Genomic DNA, 19,571 nt, shown 5'->3' with positions numbered 1-19,571 from the left:
CAAATCTCACATTGTAACCGAAAGTTCATTCGTAGTTGTTCATACTTCATACTAAGTAGCCACGAACACAAGCTCCATTCCTGTTATTCAAAACAAATTCAATCCCCTTTCGACTTCATGGTTGAGAATTAATGACATAATATTTATGAATGTGTTTTTTTACAACATAAAAAGTATGGTTTAACTTAGAAGTCAAAGTATCCCAAACTCACCTTATAAATTCTCTTGAGTCATTCACAATCTCTTTAGCTTGTGCAGCGTGCACATACAGGGATCGACGAATAACCTAAAACAAAACAAGAAAATCATTAATACATTATTGTGAATAATATAATTACCACATGTTGATAGTGAGAAAACATACCAGTTCTGTCAGATACATGGGTGTGTTATCTCTTCTATGCCTAAGGAACTTTGTAGAGGAGGATCTAGCATAGATTGAAGAGTAGCCCACGCTACCCCTCGCCTTTATTGTGAAGTATGTTTTTAGTGCAAATCTTTTTTCTTGTTTTTCGTTTTATGTACTGGCTACTCCTAAATAAAACTTTTAAGCACGCGCTATCCTCAACTTTTCTTCTAGATCCATCATTGGAACTCTGGGATTGCCATATGGGTACAAACATAGTTCAAGTGATTCAACTCAATAATAAGAAAAAATTTTATAAATAGGAAATACTAAAGGGGTGTAATGGTTTATAGGAGAGATAAATTTTTTTTTGGTTTCTAGGTGTTCCGCCATTTGAAATGGCGGAACCGACCATGATTGGAGAACTTGTCAGAAGTTGTCTGGTGACCTGGCTCTTATTTTGGTGTTCCGCCATTTCAAATGGCGGAAGTGAAATATAAACCACATGTTCCGCCATTTGAAATGACGGAACACAATTTTTACCCCTTATAGGTTGCCCCTATTCATTTTTCTCACTTCCGCCATTTGAAATGACGTAAGTGAACAATATAATCTTGATACATCTGACGAGGGGCTATTGACCAAAACTATTCACTTCCGCCATTTCAAATGGCGGAAGTGAATATTGACTTTATGACACCTTTTTATGCATGCTTTATTGACCACATATTTAAACTAACACACTATTTAATATACTATTCACTCATGCCATTTCAAATGGCGTAAGTGAACAGTAAAATTTATAAATAAAAATATATTATTACTTTAAAAATAAAACTATCATACGTAATTAAGACTCAAAAAAGTATATTTTAAATAGGCGTTTTAATTTCTTTAGTAGCCATACCTATAATATTTTTTTGAAAATGACAAATATGACAAATCGGCGTTTTAGGGCGTCTTCAGACGAGTGTTTACGACCATACCTATAATTTGTTTAGTAGCCATTAAATTATAGGTATGGCTACTAAACAAATTATAGGCGGGTGTTTATGACCATACCTATAATTTTTTATTATAAAGTATTTAAAATATAGGTATGGCTACTAAACAAATTATAGGTATGGTCGTAAACACTCGCCTGAAGACACAATAAAACGCCGATTTGTCATATTTGTCATTTTCAAAAAAATATTATAGGTATGGCTACTAAAGAAATTAAAACGCCTATTTAAAATATACTTTTTTTGAGTCTTAATTACGTATGATAGTTTTATTTATAAAGTAATAGTATATTTTTATTTATAAATTTTACAGTTTACTTACGCCATTTGAAATGGCATGAGTGAATAGTATATTAAATAGTGTGTTAGTTTAAATATGTGGTCAAGAAAGCATGCATAAAAAGGTGTCATAAAGTAACTATTCACTTCCGCCATTTGAAATGGAGGAAGTGAATAGTGTGGTAAAAAAAGGTGCCAGAAAGGTCATGTCACGTCATAAGTTGTCAGTACCGTTCACATCCACCATTTCAAATGGCGGAAGTGAATAGTTTTTGTCAACATCCCCTCGTCAGATGTGTCAGGATTATACTGTTCACTTATGCCATTTCAAATGGCGAAAGTGAGAAAAATGAATAGGGACAACCTATAAGGGGTAAAAATTGTGTTCCGTCATTTCAAATGGCGGAGCATGTGGTTTATATTTCACTTCCGTCATTTGAAATGGCGGAACACCAAAATAAGAGCCAGATCACCAGACAGCTTCTGACAAGTTCTCCAATCATGGTTGGTTCCGCCATTTCAAATGGCGGAACACCTAGAAACCAAAATTTTTTTTATCTCTCCTATAAACCATTACACCCCTTTAGTATTTCCTATTTATAAAATTTTTTCCAATAATAATCCAATTACTTGATCATATAAATAAATGAGTACAACATTTGATTTACCAGAAAAGCATGCATCACGAAGAATTTGAAAGTGAAATAATCATATAAACTCATACTATAAGCCACATGATCATTACTTTTTATTCCACTAAATTATCAAGAAAGTTGTGCATTTGGTCTTGCTATATTCAACTCCTCTTTGATTTAATTTACTCTTTGATACAATGGCTAAACATGACAAGAATCTAAAGTAAACGTGCCATAAACATTAATCACATGTCAAACTGGATTAACAAAACTATATTATTAAATGGTATTCCATGCAAATAAAACCTAGGGATGCCATGTAAATTTGATTAGTAAGACAAGGTTAAAATCAAGTATTTAAAAAAAGGAGGATAATCAGTAAGCGTGTCCATGTTAACAACCATATATTCAGATCATCTTTTAAAATTGTTTAGTTGACAAAAAAAAATGCAAAACGAAAATATTATATTTAATTTAAAAAATTAAACGGAGGGAGAGAGAAAGAGAGAGACCTTGATATTAACTTCATGATTGAGGGACCTTCATATTTCGATACGGGGGATATGGGAGATGAGGGTCTGGTAACAGCCTTTTTTACTGCATCTTTCTTTCAGCTTTGGGCAATCACCCGATATTGTTAAACTCAAAAGTGAAGGTAATAATGTTTTTGGTAGATCCAACATGTTTGGGCAATTGGAAAAACTAAGATGTTTGAGCTGCTGGGGATAGGACAAGTTATTCAAATTGGTGCAGCCATTAAAAGAGAGATTTTGGAGGGAGGTGAGGTGTTGGAGATGGGTCAAGTTATTTAGATTAGAGCAATCTCGAAAATGAAGATGCTGGAGAGAGGTGAGGTGTTGGAACCCCGTTGAAACCGATTCCAATTTCTTAAATTCGTCTATTTGAAGAGAAGTTAGAGACGAAGGAAGAAGATGAGAAAGTTGACTACAATTACACACTCCATCTTCACCACCGTATAAGACTAGATCAAAGTAGTTGAGATCAATGACAGATTTCAGATTTGACCAATCAATTATCCTTACATATTCAAGCATTGGCATGCTGTTTATGTGGTTGTTGATCTTTTTTCCACCCCACTCCCTCTCCAATAGTTTATCACAACCAATAATTTCAAATAACTTGAGCTTCTGCCCTCCCGTTGGTAAGGAGATAGCCGTAATTGAATTGCATTCCAAGACTCTCAACGTCTCTATGCTATCTGGACAAGTGAAACGAACCATATTGTTACATGCATATACTTCCAGCATCCTAAGAGATGTTAGGAGGTTAATACTACAATTATCCACCTCCTCTTTTTCTCCTAAACTCACCAAGTTATCACAAAAATGTACTTTCAAGTTCCTTAACTTCACAAGAACATTACTCACAACTGATTCTGACTCCCACATATATCTTATTTCATTACACCACCATATGCTTAATTCTTCCACTGCAACAAGATACTCTATAACACCTCTCCACACCACATCATTAAGCCCCGAAATAGATTTTATTTCCAACTTGGTGATTGCTGAAGCTACTTGAAGCAACCTCCTCAATACGCCATTATCACATCCAACTATTTGCAGAACATCCAATGAAGGTAGTGCCTCAAGTCCGACTTCAACCAATCTAGGACAATTTCCTATTTCTAGAACATTCAATGAAGGTAGCGCGTTAAGTGTTACTTCAACCAAGTTAGGACAACCTCTTATAAGAAGTTGTTTCAGGCATGGAAACACATCGCTATCCGTTGACCATTTCTTCCACCCATGCATTTGTGTAAAACTTAGAATTTCAAGTGAAAGGAATGCAAGGCTGTTCCCAAGTAACTCCATACCCACAACTTCCACCCCATATAAGCCTACAACATACAATTCTTTAAGGGAGGGTAGTTGTGCAAATGGTGGTAGAGATTCACATTTTCGACAACCACTTATTTGCACATGCTTCAAATGAAAAAATGAGAGATCTCCAATCCAATTTGGAAACTCTAATCCCCCATATGACTTAATTTTTAGTTGCATTAGTTTATCATTACGGGGTTTCATTTTATCGAGGACCTCTTTTTCAAGCACTTCATTTCTTGAATCATCCCACAAGTCACTCCAAGCAACTTCCAACTCACTAAACCTCTTTTGTGAAAAGTCTGCCACCCTTACATCTATTGGATTGTGCACTTTTTCCAAGCCCATAATGGAAACTTTCCCGCTGAGATTCTCAAAGTCTTTAATTTTAGTTAATTCAAACCCATTTTTGCCTCCGATCATGATCTTAGAGAGAGTTTGTAGGGTTTTTAACTCACCGATCCCTAACGGCATCTCATTCAAATTCCAAGTCTCCCTAATGTCAAGATGCCGCAAATTTTTAAGCTTTAAGAAATTATTGGGCAATTTAGTTAATCCACTACATCCGAATAGGATTAATGTTTGTAAATTACAAAGTGAAGAGGTAGGTCCCAGCAGAGACCAGTTGGTCCCGCAAGACTCACCTTGAACAGGGACGTCTGCGCAAAGGCCATCTGCTCCCGCAGGACCCACCATGCTCATAGAATCTTACGCGCAGTACGCAAGCTGTACACGCAGGGAAAGCCTCCCAATGGTGAAGTACCCCGCCTGTTCCCGCAGTTGCGGATACAAGCCATCAGGGAAGGCTACCCGCAGACAGCAGGGCTACACGCACAAGACACTAGATACTTCAGTAGTCACATGAAGGAATGAGCAAGGCGGGAACAATCCCGCCTAAATGAGCCAGTCTGTATGATTCTGAAAGATCTTTTGTACTATACCTACCAAGGTATGGATAGGACAGACGATCTGACCAGAACAGCCCATGAGCCAGTCACAGGGTGACAGCTCACCGACAACAGTGCGAGGAGGAGCACCCTCTAGTACTGTTTGTCACTATTAGCCGCTGCCTACTCACCAACCCTTACTGTGGGACATGCGCAGCCTGCAGTTGGTGGAATAGTGTTACTGTTGGCCGTAACCTATTCACCAACCAGCATGGCCTGCGTATAATCCACAGTAGGTGGGACGTGCATAATCTACAGTTGGTGGAATAGTGCAGTCGACTTTGTCACTGTTGGCCGTAACCTACCCACCAACCAGTATGGCCTGTGCATAGTCCACTGTTGGTAGAACAGGAATACTATTCAGCCGGCTGTACCTTCTAGGAAACCTACCTTCGGCTATAAATACTCCAACATCTTGGAATGGTAAGATTATCTGCTATCCAGTTATCTAGCAATCTCTTAATATACACTTATATTCAGAGCAATCTAGTCTGATTCTCACGCCGGAGGGTGGTCACAAGGAGGAACCCCCCCTTCTCAGTGACGAGCTTACGGTGTTTTGTTTAGCAGGTCCCCTGAAGAACAACCGTCTCTGTTGGACCTCATTCTCGTGGGAAACATTACTTAACCCCCAGATTATCTATAATCTGTACCGGGTCACTTAGTGTTTCTTCATTGGCGCCATCCGTGCATAAAAGCTAGAACTATTTTAGTTTTTTCACAATTTCTGAAGAAATGGTTAACGTTACTCCGGTCCAAAGGCCAGTAACCGACCAGGAAACCTCGGTAACAACACCAGCAACTGGGGGGAACACCGGCGGTTATACAATCCTTACGAACACTACCCCGACTACCCAAGCCGGGGCAAGTGCAGTAAATATTCCACTGGGGTTCACCGATACCCAGCTGGAAAAACGAACGAGGGTCCCTCGCCAAACACTAGATCAAGTGAAGGCGTGGGCCGAAGCACGGCAAAGAGAATTCCAAGCCGAATTGGATGAACGCTTGCGTTCAGCTCAACAGGCTGACGAATTCGCCAGTACTCGCCAACACCTCAATATGAGCAGTGACTGCGAGTACTCAGACGACGAGTTGGAGTCCGATACCGACGCAAACCCTCGCCATAAGGCGAAAGGGAAGCGTAAGGAAACGGACGTCCAACCAAAAAGGAGTTTTGGGGAAGCTTTTAAACCAATCGCGGAGAGAAACCCGCATGACTTCTCCAAAACCTTTAGACCAACTGCTACAAATGCAGGAAAGTCAAAATTCGCAAGGGACATTGCGGAAGCAATCGCCCCGAGAAGTGCCAAACAAATGTCCAACATTGGCACTTATGATGGTCTATCCGACCCAGACGACCATTTGAACAGGTTCATTGCGGGGGCTACCGTCAGCAACTGGACGGAACCCACGTGGTGCTACATGTTCCAGATGACTCTGGTCGGAGCGGCCAGGGCATGGTTCGATCGTTTACCGATCCACCACATATATGACTGGGCGGACTTTCAGAACAAGTTCAGCCAGCACTTCAGCCAACAGAGGAAATACACTGAAGAGCAGTGGACGATCCTCAACTGCGTGAGAGAGGAGGATGAATCTTTACTAGACTTCATCACTCGCTTCAACTCCAAAAAGCTAAGTCTCGGCAACATAAGTGAGGATCTGGTTCGCGCCGCCTTCATCCAAGGCGCCGAATACCCAGAACTTATCCGCACATTGACTGGTAAGGATGGCATGCCATCAACATGGGATGCCATCATGACGGCGGCAAAGCGCTTTGCCGAGACGGAAAAGCAACTGGGAAGGGATCTTCCCCAGAGTACACACCTCTACACGCAGAGGACAAGAGAAAACAATGTCCGGATCGCCCGGCAGAACAAAAAGAGGAGGCTAGGTATTTGGCAGTCAAGGGTAAACTTTGACACCTCATCCAGCTCTCGCCCTCTTGTTGGCGGAAGGGACAACACACATCCTTCAAACCGAAAACACCGGTGGACGCCACTCACGAAGAGCGTCACGGAGATATTTGCCACGGAAAAATTGCCATGGCCTAAAGCCCCATTGATCCGGCAGAAACCTAATGCGGATCAAAGCAAATCCTGTGATTTCCACGGGACAAAGGGTCATGGTACTGAAGAGTGCACATCCTAAGGATATTATTGAGACATTTGTCAAGGATGGAAGACTTGCACATCTCGTGGCATCGATCAGGAAGGGAGGAAGGAAAGACAACAGGTACAGAGGTAACGGACGAAAGCCCGTCGACATCAGCATCAACATGGTTCATGGCAAGGTCAGAGGAAGAAAAAGACGGGTGACAGAACCATGCGCGTGGAAGGAAGCTGAGGTGCGCTTCCCGCGAGTGCCAGGAGGCCCCAGCAAAGAAGGCCCCATCGTCATCAGAAGCCAGCTGGGGCATTACATCACTTCCCGCACTCTTGCTGACAACGGCGCTTCGTCGACAGTGATGTACAAGCAGTTCTTTGATAAGCTGGATGATGAAGACAAAGAACGCCTGGAAACGGTCTACGCTTCAATGGAAGGGTTTGACGGCAGTACAGAAACCCCCCTGGGTATCCTATCTTTCCCCGTTACTCTTACTGATGGGAATCATTCACGCACAGAAGACGTGGATTTTGTCGTGATGAAAAAGCCACACCACACGTACGACATCCTATTCGGAAGAGACGGGATGGCAAGATTCAACGCCGTGGTATCTTCAGTCCACGGCATGATGGGATGGCCAACAGCTGAGGGTGTAGCGATGATCTCTGGCATTCCCCAGGTATGCATCGCATCTGTCTCATCTAAACCCAAACCGAAAAAGGCTAAACCAACCATCACTGAACCGGAAAAATGGGCCTTCAATGGCAAATACCCCGACCAGGCCGTTACCATTGGACCAACAATCGTTGATCCCACCCGCACCCTACTCAAACGCTTACTGCAGAAAAACGCTGACATCTTTGCGTGGGCACCAGCTGACATGACTGGTGTACCCCGAAGTAAGGCGGAGCATAAGCTCAAGTGCGATCCGGCTGTTACGCCAGTCGTACAAAAGCGCAGAGTAATGGGGCCTGAACAAACTAACGCGTGTAGAACCCAAGTCAAGGAACTCCTTGACGCAGGCATCGTACGCGTTAGCAGATATCAAACATGGGTTGCAAATCCCGTAATGGTACCGAAGAATGACAAACAATGGCGCATGTGCATAGATTTCAAAGATTTGAACAAAGCATGCCCCAAAGATTGTTATCCGTTACCAGAAATTGATCTTAAGGTGGATTCATTGGTACCATTTCGCCTTAAATGCTTCTTGGATGCGTATAAGGGGTACCATCAAATCCACATGGCCGTAGATGATCAGGACAAAACCGCATTTCGGACGCCCGATGGTACATTTTGTTATAAAATGATGCCATTCGGACTTAAGAATGCAGGGTCCACGTACCAACGACTGATGGACAAAGAGTTTCATGCCCAAATCGGGAGAAACTTGGAAGTCTATATGGATGATTTGGTCATCAAAAGCCCCGAGCCAGAAGCGATGTTGAAAGACATTGAAGAAACTTTCAACACGCTCAGAAAGATAAACATGAAGCTCAACCCGAGCAAGTGTTCATTTGGGATGGAAGAAGGGAAGTTCTTGGGAGTCATTGTTACTAAAGATGGCTTCAGAGCGAACCCTGAAAAGGTCGAAGCCATTATTAAAATGGAATCACCTACCACCATCAAACAGGCTCAGACACTGAATGGACGACTAGTCGCACTTAATCGCTTTTTGGCAAACCATGCGGATAAGTCGTTTCCTTTCGTGTCAACATTGAGAAACTGCTTAAAGAAAACGCACTTCCGCTGGACACCAGAAGCGGAAGCAGTTTTTCAGGAGATTCGGTCACGCCTGATCGAACTCCCAACACTTACAGCACCACAAGCGGGAGAGGAGTTAATCCTATACCTTTCCGCAACAGATAGAGCAACCGGGGCAGTCTTGCTAGTAGAACGAAAGGGCATCCAGATGCCAATCTATTATGTTAGCCGTGTACTAACAGACGTAGAAACCCGGTACTCTACCCTCGAAAAATTGGTCTTAGCACTTATACACGCTTCACGCAGGTTAAGACGATATTTCCAGGGCCACCCAATCACCATTCTCACCAACTTCAAACTCTCAAATGTTCTAGGCAAGCCCGAATTATCGGGACGTCTAGCCAAATGGGCAATTGAATTGGGAGAATATGCAATTAAGTACAAGCCAAGACCAGCCATAAAAGGCCAGGTCTTGGCCGATTTTATTGCAGAAGTCCCCGTTTCGCGGGAAAAAGAGTGCCAGGAGGAGGCTCAACCCTCCCCAGCACAGGACGTCAATGATGTCTGGCGACTCTACACTGATGGAGCAGCCAGTAACGAGGGTTCAGGCGCAGGGTTAAAATTAACCAACCCAGCAGGCCAAGAATATACTTACGCTATTCGGTTGGATTTTCCAAGTACGAATAACGAAGCCGAATACGAAGCATTCTTGGCCGGTTTGAGAATTGCGCGTAAGATGGGAGTGAAAAACTTGGAAGCCCACGTGGATTCCATGCTGGTGGCCAACCAAATAAATGGGACGTACACGGCTGTGAACGACACAATTGCCCTGTACCTCGCCCAGGCAAAAACCCTCATGCGTGATTTTAATGATTGTAAAGTCATACACGTCAAGCGCAGCGAAAACAAATCTGCGGATGCGTTAAGCAAGCTTGCGTCACTAGCCTTCACCCATTTGGGAAAGGACATCCGCATTGAACTCCTCGAAGCACCATCAGTCCCGCACAAGGAAATTTGTGTCATCCAAACCGGTACAGAAACGTGGATGACACCAATAATAAATTACCTTGCAGCAGGAACACTACCAGAGTCAAAAACACAGGCAAGAAAACTACGCTGTAAAGCACTGAATTATCAACTTGTCAATGACATCCTTTACAGACGTAACTTTCTTGGCCCACTCTTAAGATGCGTGGACAACCAAGATGCTGACTACCTCCTAAGGGAAGTACACGAAGGCATCTGTGGAGTACACGCAGGTCCCCGCGCCGTTGTAGCCAAGCTAAACAACGCGGGATACTTTTGGCCGGGGATGCATACGGATGCACTGGCATACATCAGAAAATGCAGGTCTTGCCAACTTTACGCACCCAACACGCACCGCCCGAGGAATGAATTGGTTCCAGTCACTTCTTCATGGCCATTTCAGAAGTGAGCCATCGATGTGACAGGCCCATTTCCTACAGCAGCAGGAAATGTTCAGTTCCTAGTGGTAGCCATCGACTACTTCACCAAGTGGATAGAAGCAAAACCTTTAGCCCAAACAACCGCGAAGCATATAAAAAAATTTATTTGGGAATTTATTATTTGTCGTTTTGGACTTCCACAGAATTTGGTGAGCGATAACGGCACCAACTTTGCTGACAAGAAGCTACAACAGTGGCTAAAAGAACTTCAAATCACCCACACCTTTACCTCAGTGGCACACCCGCAAGGTAATGGTGAGGTGGAAAGAGCAAACAAGAGCATCGTCGATGGCATAAAGAAAAGACTCTTGGAACACAGATCCGGCTGGGTGGACGAGCTTCCGCACGTCCTTTGGGCAAACAGAACGCTGAAGAAGGCCAGTACGGGAGAAACCCCATTCAGCCTCACTTATGGCACTGAAGCCATGGTCCCGGTCGAAATTGGTCTACCCTCGCCAAGGGTCTTGATTCAGCCAGAAGACAATGATGCGGAAAGACGGTTGGATCTTATGCTAACCGAGGAACGCAGAGACTTAGCCGCAGTGCGTGAAGAGAACTACAAACGACAAATGCAAAAGTACTACAACACGCGGGTAAAACTCTGCAACTTCAAGATAGGAGACTACATACTGCGTAACAACGAGGCTTCAAACCAAGAGCGCCCGAGAAAGCTGGCCCCGGTTTGGGAAGGGCCATACATTATCAAAGAAGTCCTGGGAAAGGGCGCATACCGGCTCGAAAGGCTCGATGGCACTCCCATCCCAAGAACATGGAATGGAGCTCAATTACGCAAATGTTATATGTAGATCAATTCCAAAACTTGTAAAGAAAAGGCCTAGAGCCACTTCTAATGGAAATGATTCTCCTTTCATAATGTGTTTACCTTTATCCTTATGAACTTCCCACTGGTGCCGGTATTTACCGCATAAACGGGGAGAAGTAAGTCGTTACGTGTGGAAGGCGGCAAAACCCGCATAAACACAACGTTAAAAATAAGGGAAACCTACACGCAGGTATGATGTAAGTAAAGTTTAGCCATCCTTGTAAGTGCAAGTGACGGTCTTACCCGCACAATCACAAACAAGGAAGCAAAACTTCAACCTATCATCTACCACGTTCAAAGGTTATCCTAAAAAAAAAAAAAAAAAAAAAAAAAAAAAAAAAAAAAACTACACGCAGGTCAGATATGGGTAAAGTTTAGCCATCCTACTAAGTGCAAGTGACGGTCATACCCGCACAATCACGAAGGAGGAAGCAAAACTTCACACCGATTACCTACCACGTTCAAAGGTTAACTTATCCTCAAAGATGAGGAAAACCTACACGCAGGTCAGATATGGGTAAAGTTTAGCCATCCTACCAAGTGCAAGTGACGGTCATACCCGCACAATCACGAAGGAGGAAGCAAAACTTCACACCTATCTACCACGTTCAAAGGTTAACTTATCCTAAACACTTGGAAAATTGCTAATTTAAACTAAAGAATGCAAGTCATATAAAGTTTATAAAGCAAGGAATCCAATGAATCAAGCGGTCTTAGCCGCACAAAGATTTACATTTCATAAATATTCGTTACAATGGCTGGGTGACTACCCGCCTACAAGAAAGTAAATCTATACAAACTAAATCTATCCTAGCAGCGGGAAGGGATCTTCAGGATCAGGCTTCAGGGCCACTTCCACTAGGACCAGCGCCGTCAGTAGAGCGTGGCTGTTCAAGGTAAGCCTTAAGGATAGGTAGCCCGTCATCAGCAGCAGCAATTTCATTCACCTTCTCCACCACCGGATGCGGGAAGGCGGCATATTGATTTACTGCTTGGTCATATATGGCTTCGGTATCTACATTGTACAAAGGGAAGTTGGATGGCGGGACGCCTTTCTCAACAAACCCTAGACCAAGCAGGAAGCCGACCCGTTCCCCATCCTCGTGAGAAGCGTTGAGGGCTGCGCTCATTCCATCGTCGTAGGATGTCTCTGAAAAGACCCGATGCACAACCTACATAAGAAAATATACAAGTGTCAGCACCCTATCTACAAAGAAAAGCGTGAAGACATGAAGATAGACTTACCTGAGACAACGCTTCTCGAAGAAGCCATTCCTTGGCAACCAGAGCTTCTTTAAGGGCGGCTTGAGCTTGGGTGCAGGCGCGTTCGACTTCGCTTTTGTTAAGGTTGGCAAGTAGCACTTCCTTTGCGGCAGCCTCTTCGACGCCCTTAAGCTTCCGCTCGGTATGGTCAAGCACGCCCCTCTGGTCCAAGATCTCCTGGAGCTTCTTGGCATCTTCCATCGCCAAGGCATCATGAGCGCGTTGGAGAGCCTCTAATTTGGCCTTGAGCTCCTCGTTCTCCACGCGTAAAGGCTCAGCAACGGCTTCAGCCTTGGTGGCCCTCTCGGTCGCGTTCCTCGCAGTCTCCTTAGCTAGCCGAAGCTGTTCGTTAACAGCTTGGGCAGCCTTGGAGCGGGCCTCGAGTCGCGCTTGAACCTCAACCTCGAGGGCCTTGAAGGCCTTCTCCTTCTCCGCAGCAGCGGCGGACAGCTTTTGGTTCTCCTCCCGAAGAGCCCGCGCTTGGGATACTTCCTTGGCGCGAGCTGCTTTCAACTTGTCGTTTTCACGACAAAGCAGCTCGACGCGCGGCTGCATCCGGGCTTGGAGAACTCGAAGCTCGTTGGTTAGCCTACCCTCCTGGTAGCTAGCCATGGCTTCCCCCAACGCACCATGGGGAGCAGCGTGGCGAGCCCATTCCACGCACTCCACAGGGGTACGAAGGGTTGTTCCTCGGCGTATGTTCCATCGCGGAACATACACTTCATTGGAATCCGAAACTGCAGATAACAAAAAGCAGTTAGGAAAAGATGATAAAATATATAAGTGAAAAAGGGCCAAAGGAACCCTACGCACCTGTAGGGTCAATTACAGGCCGATAGCCGCCGAACCCATCACCTGAACCCAATGGAAATCCATCCAAGAGGTCAGGCAGATGGGAAGGTGGCGGAAAGATGCGAGAAGCCCCACGCGTACCTGAGGGTCCGGCCGTCGTTGCCGGGGGCATGGTAGCAGCCGCCGTGGTCGCCGCCGCGGTCGCTGCCGCAGAATCCGCGGCAAAAGTAACCGCCGGCTCTGTGAAGGATGCTGTAAAAATTGCACTCACAGCCGGCGGTGACGTCATCTCGGCTGGAACAGTCGGCTCAGAATGAGCAACTGAACCAGCGGAAGCAGGCGCAGGCGCCTGGGTCGACGCCTCAGGTAGGCTGACCAAGCCTACCGTCATTGGCGGAGAGGTAGTACTCGGCCCCTCACCCTGGAATGCGCCAACATCCACACCTGCGTAAAGAAGAAAAGTGTTAAAAAGACTTGAAGATTAAACTACGAAGATAAAAGCTAAGAGTTGTACTTACGGGTTTTCTTGACCTTGAACGTACGGACGGGCGGGGACGAACCCGATGGAGCCGGTCTCTTGATGCCGGTCACCGTCGTCGTCATTGGTTCTCCGGAGGTAACAGTCGTAGCCTCCGGAACAGTGGTCTTCTCACCACCGGGGTTCCCCACCACCTCTTCACTATCTGACTCAGTGTCAGATAGAAGCACTGGATCGGCTGTGGAGGCCACCTTCTCCTTCCCCTTTCCGCCGGCACCTTTCCTCTTCCGCACCAGCGAAGGACCATCTGCGGATTTCTCAGAAGAAGAGATGTCATGAATTCTGGCAGCGGGTACAGCATTGAGGGATTGAGGGTAGAATATCGCCTTACCTGGCCGTTGGTGGCTCAGGATCTCGTGGCCCAGCGGATAGACCTCCACAAACCGATCCGCCGTTTGTTCCAGGATGGGCAACTCGCCCTCGTCTAGAGCACGAGTACCCATCCGCGCGGGACCGTCAGCTTCCCGCGGGTACAGGAGCGACTCCAAATTATTCCCCTCTGAAAGAAAAGAAACAGTTAGAAGACAAACTCGTATCAGTAAAAAAGACAAGACATACCATAAGGAATAGAGTTCAAACCGTATTCGAGAAGGATGGGAATCTGAGACGCCTCCTTCCACACCCGGCTCATCCCCAACATCACCATCCCGGACTCCGCAAACCGGTAAACCGGAGATTGGACCAGGGATATCTTCGAGAACCATTCCGCCTCCTGGTAGTTGGGGGCGTGAAGGCTCGGAATTGCTTGGCCATTTTTAAACTTCATGGCAAGGGGGACGGCGCGGGCGGATATGTAGAAGAACTCCTGCTTCCACGATCGGAGACTGCGCTCGGTCGCGCAAATCTTTAAACCCTTAATACGGGTTGTCAGGGTGTACCACCCCTGGATGCACCTCCAAGTATAGAAGGTCATCAGGCGGTCCACATGGGGCTCGATGCCCAAAATCCGGCACACCCACTCGAAGTGGCGAATCTTGGCGACCGCCATAGGGTGCAGCTCGGTCAAATGAACACCGTGCCTCTCAAGGACACGGTAAACAAACTTTGTCAAGGGGAACCTAAGATTCCCATAGACAAAGAATGCTGCATAAACCCCGATCTTGCCTCTGGGGGCATCGTACACGGTCTGATGGGGTTCAGGAAACTCAGGCTCAAGAGGATCGAGCATGAACTTCCTAACAACATACCGGTACTGATCGCCGGGCAGAGCACACTGGCACTCGCCAGCAGTACTCCTGTCATCGGTGGTAGACTCGAGATCATGTGAAGACATCTTGCAGAAAGAGCGATTTCGGGAAAATGCTTGCCTGAAAAGGGGAGTATTTGCCGGAAATCGCTAAGAAGAAGAAGAGAAGGGTGAAGGTGTGAATTACAAAGGACCCTCTCCCCCTTTATATACTAATCGCAATTAATGCGGTGAATTTAATGCGGAGGAGAGAGAAATCGAGGGTGCAATGAAACTATGACGCGTGGCAAAAAGCAACCTGGCAACAGCTGTCAAAAGGACGCGTGCCAGTAATTTCAAGGCCACGCGCCCGAAAAATCGCGCCCACGCGCCTGAAAAAGCGTCTGGAATGACCATGTACTGTCACGTCACCATAACTTCCTGCACGTCCTGACACAGTCAGAAGAAACCGTCGCACGACGTTTCAGATGTTTGGACTGTCCTTATCCTTATCAACCTTTCGAATTTCAAAATTCAAAATTCAAAAAGATTCAAAAGTAAGCGGGAAAATACCCCTTACCTTGGCAACCAAGTAACCATAAGACGGATGCGGGTACAGTGTTAAGGCAAAACCCTTCACATACCTAGCACCCGCAGGGAATTGAAGCCAAGAATATCCCGGCAACAAAGTAACTATAAGACGGGTCCGGGTACAGTGTTAAGGCAAAACCCTTCACATACCTAGCACCCGCAGGGAATTGACGCCAGGGGTACCTTGAAAGTAAAGTAACCGTAAGACGAGCGCGGGAACAGTGTTAAGGCAAAACCCTTCACATACCTAGCGCTCCGCAGGGAATTGAAACCAAGAAGGATCTTCTGGGCAATGCTTGCGGAAACGGAAATAACATCCCCGCATAGCGGGAACGTCGAGAACTACATTGTTTGAGGCTCCAGGATGGAATTAGTGGTTTAAACATAATTGATCACTATGTTCAAAATCACTAAAACCTCAAGGAGAATCCACACAAGTGAGACTCAACGCTCCTGACTTGCGAGAAGGTTACATACCTACCCGCATCATACCCAAAGATCAAGCAAAAAAAAAAAAACGGGAATTTTTGCAAGTGACATTAGGAAACCCGCGGGAAGAATCCCCACGGAGAACCTTAAAACTAAAAACCCTTTTCAAAACCCCTTGCTTAAAATCCAAAAGTTCACCTCACTTTATTAAACATTCATGAGAAGAACATTGGACTGGGGGGACTTGAAGAGGTAGGTCCCAGCAGAGACCAGTTGGTCCCGCAAGACTCACCTTGAACAGGGACGTCTGCGCAAAGGCCATCTGCTCCCGCAGGACCCACCATGCTCATAGAATCTTACGCGCAGTACGCAAGCTGTACACGCAGGGAAAGCCTCCCAATGGTGAAGTACCCCGCCTGTTCCCGCAGTTGCGGATACAAGCCATCAGGGAAGGCTACCCGCAGACAGCAGGGCTACACGCATAAGACACTAGATACTTCAGTAGTCACATGAAGGAATGAGCAAGGCGGGAACAATCCCGCCTAAATGAGCCAGTCTGTATGATTCTGAAAGATCTTTTGTACTATACCTACCAAGGTATGGATAGGACAGACGATCTGACCAGAACAGCCCATGAGCCAATCACAGGGTGACAGCTCACCGACAACAGTGCGAGGAGGAGCACCCTCTAGTACTGTTTGTCACTATTAGCCGCTGCCTACTCACCAACCCTTACTGTGGGACATGCGCAGCCTGCAGTTGGTGGAATAGTGTTACTGTTGGCCGTAACCTATTCACCAACCAGCATGGCCTGCGTACAATCCACAGTAGGTGGGACGTGCATAATCTACAGTTGGTGGAATAGTGCAGCCGACTTTGTCACTGTTGGTCGTAACCTACCCACCAACCAGTATGGCCTGTGCATAGTCCACTGTTGGTAGAACAGGAATACTATTCAGCCGGCTGTACCTTCTAGGAAACCTACCTTCGGCTATAAATACTCCAACATCTTGGAATGGTAAGATTATCTGCTATCCAGTTATCTAGCAATCTCTTAATATACACTTATATTCAGAGCAATCTAGTCTGATTCTCACGCCGGAGGGTGGTCACAAGGAGGAACCCCCCCCTCTCAGTGACGAGCTTACGGTGTTTTGTTTTGCAGGTCCCCTGAAGAACAACCGTCTCTGTTGGACCTCATTCTCGTGGGAAACATTACTTAACCCCCAGATTATCTATAATCTGTACCGGGTCACTTAGTGTTTCTTCACAAAGATTGCAAACATTTTCAGGTAAATGTGTGATTCTAGTTCGAGATATATTAAGATACCTCAAGTGCCTCAAAGTACCAATGGAATCCGGTATCTCACTTATATGAGAATAAGCCAAACTTAGAACCCTTAACATTGGTAGCTCACTAATTAAGTCAATTATAATCTTATTCGATAAGTAGAATGGGCACCAACTTTCTTCCTCTCCAACAGAGGTCGCCAGGAACGTCCTCAGACTTTTGGCTCTTGTGAATATCTCAAACCTCTTTTAAGATACATATCCATCACGAACGAATGACATGTGACGGTACTTCTCCATCATCTCCATCCTAACATATTTCTCTGTCTCATTGCCTAGCTTTACAAAAAACTCGCTAGCAACAGATGTGGCCAAGTCATTCATCAAGTCATGCATCACAAACAATGATTCATTATTAGGTGCACGTTGAAAAAATGACCTTGAAAACAACTCATCAAAGTATCCATGACCCAATCGTTCATCTCGCAAATTGCTTGTATTTGATTGATGCAGAAACCCTTCTGCTATCCACAGTAAAACCAGTTCCTCTTTGTCAAATAGGAAGTCCTTTGGGAACAAAGAGCAGTATGCAAACTGCTTTAAATGTGCTGAAAGATCATAATAGCTTAGCCTAAGGGCGGGGACAATTACATCATCGTTTGACCTCCATATCTCACTTTCTACGACTTCCCTCCAAGAATCTTCATCTTCTTTTGTCCTTAATGATGTCCCAAGTGCAATCAAAGCCAAAGGCAATCCATCACATTTTTTCACAATAGCTTCACCATGTGGCTTGAGTGACAAATGCGAATCAAAATTTTCTACGCCTAATGCATGGAAAGCAAATAAAGAGAGAGCATCGTCATCTAAAAGGCTAAACAGTTTGTTTATATGATTATAACCCAACTTTTTGAGCAATTGTTCCTTTCGTGTTGTCATGATAATTTTGCTTCCAGGAGCACATGCATGAAACGGGCTGACAAAGGTTTTCCAATCTTCATAACTCTCACTCCAACCATCATCTAATACCAATAAAAGTCTTTTCCCCCTCAGGTGATCTCTAAGCTCTACTTGAAGCAGGTTTAAATCAACAAATTCCTTGTATACCCTTGCCACAGATTGAAATATAGCTTTGCTTATACCAAAGCTGTCAAACTCATCTGAGACACAAACCCATGCCTTGTGTTGGAAGTGATCCTTGACTTGTTTTTCGTCATACAAAAGTCTAGCTAGAGTAGTTTTACCCACCCCACCCATACCAACTATGGGAACAATGCTAATTGTTTTATCACACGGCTGATCCTCTAACAGTTGGTGGACGAATGCCTCTTTCTCAACTTGCCGTCCAATAATACTAGATGCATCGACCATGGAGGTTTGCAATGTTCTATTATTAAATTTTGGCCTAGTTTTCTCTTTCACAATCAAACCAAGAGTAGCTTTATCGCCTATGAGATCTTGTAATTTGGTTGTGATATTGTTTAACTTGTTCTTGGTCGTGCTAGTTCTTAGTGAAAATCTTGTGAAACAAGTTGAAATTATCTTTCTTACCTTGCTGGTGTGGGTTTCTGCTTCATTGGTCAACTCATGGTGCATAGCTTCAGTTGCTAAATCGTCAAGTATGTCACCTATGTCATAAGCCAAATGTTGGAGATCATTCAGCCATCGTTTCACATAGTGATTGGTTATCTCCTTCTGAGAAGCATCGACAAGCACATCTTGGATCTGGATTAGTGACCGCTGCAATTTCTCTATCTCAGAAGAATCAATTTCATTGTATGGAACAAGTTTTCCAAGCTGGCTGAGGCGGCAGAGGTCAGCTTCTCAAAGAGCACACCGAGAAAGGCAGAAAGCACAAGCTCAGCCATTGTTTATGATTTGTGGTGGTGAGATTGTGATGAAATGGCTGGATGTTGTGACTTGTGGCTTCAATTATTGTTTTGCAGAGCCAGATTTGGCCTACTTAATTCCTCTAAATATTCTAACCACCAAGTTGACTTTAGTTTATTCACAACCAGTAACCAGCTGTTGAAACACCCACCCCTGTGTTCACTAAAAAACTTGGTTTTATAATTAATTATTCATAGATGAATCATGTGATTAACATACAAACAATGACGACACTCCAAAAGCAGCCGTCATTAATTATAATTTAATACAAGAAATTAACATATTTGATGCCTAGTTTAAATTAATTCGAGAAGGAACCGATTTTAGCTATATATATATATATATATATATATATATATATATATATATATATATGGGATGGTTCAAGAGAGAAGTGATATTAATGCAAGAAGTGCGAGAAATTAATCTGAACCCTTGATTGTGTTTGATCTACGG

General features: G+C 44.7%; 1 pseudogene; it reads right to left on the bottom strand.

The window, feature by feature from the left end:
* Positions 1-46: 46 nt before the first annotated feature.
* LOC143595808 (putative disease resistance RPP13-like protein 1) lies at positions 47-19,298 on the bottom strand (annotated as a pseudogene).
* Positions 19,299-19,571: the final 273 nt, after the last annotated feature.

The sequence above is a fragment of the Bidens hawaiensis genome, unplaced genomic scaffold (assembly GCF_021521415.1).
Source record: "Bidens hawaiensis isolate Kalapana, Puna unplaced genomic scaffold, B.hawaiensis_p1.1 tig00045531_1, whole genome shotgun sequence".
In the NCBI taxonomy this organism is placed as follows: domain Eukaryota; kingdom Viridiplantae; phylum Streptophyta; class Magnoliopsida; order Asterales; family Asteraceae; genus Bidens; species Bidens hawaiensis.
The sequence above is the reverse complement of the archived record's forward strand: the minus strand, read 5'-3'. Positions and strand labels throughout refer to the sequence as shown.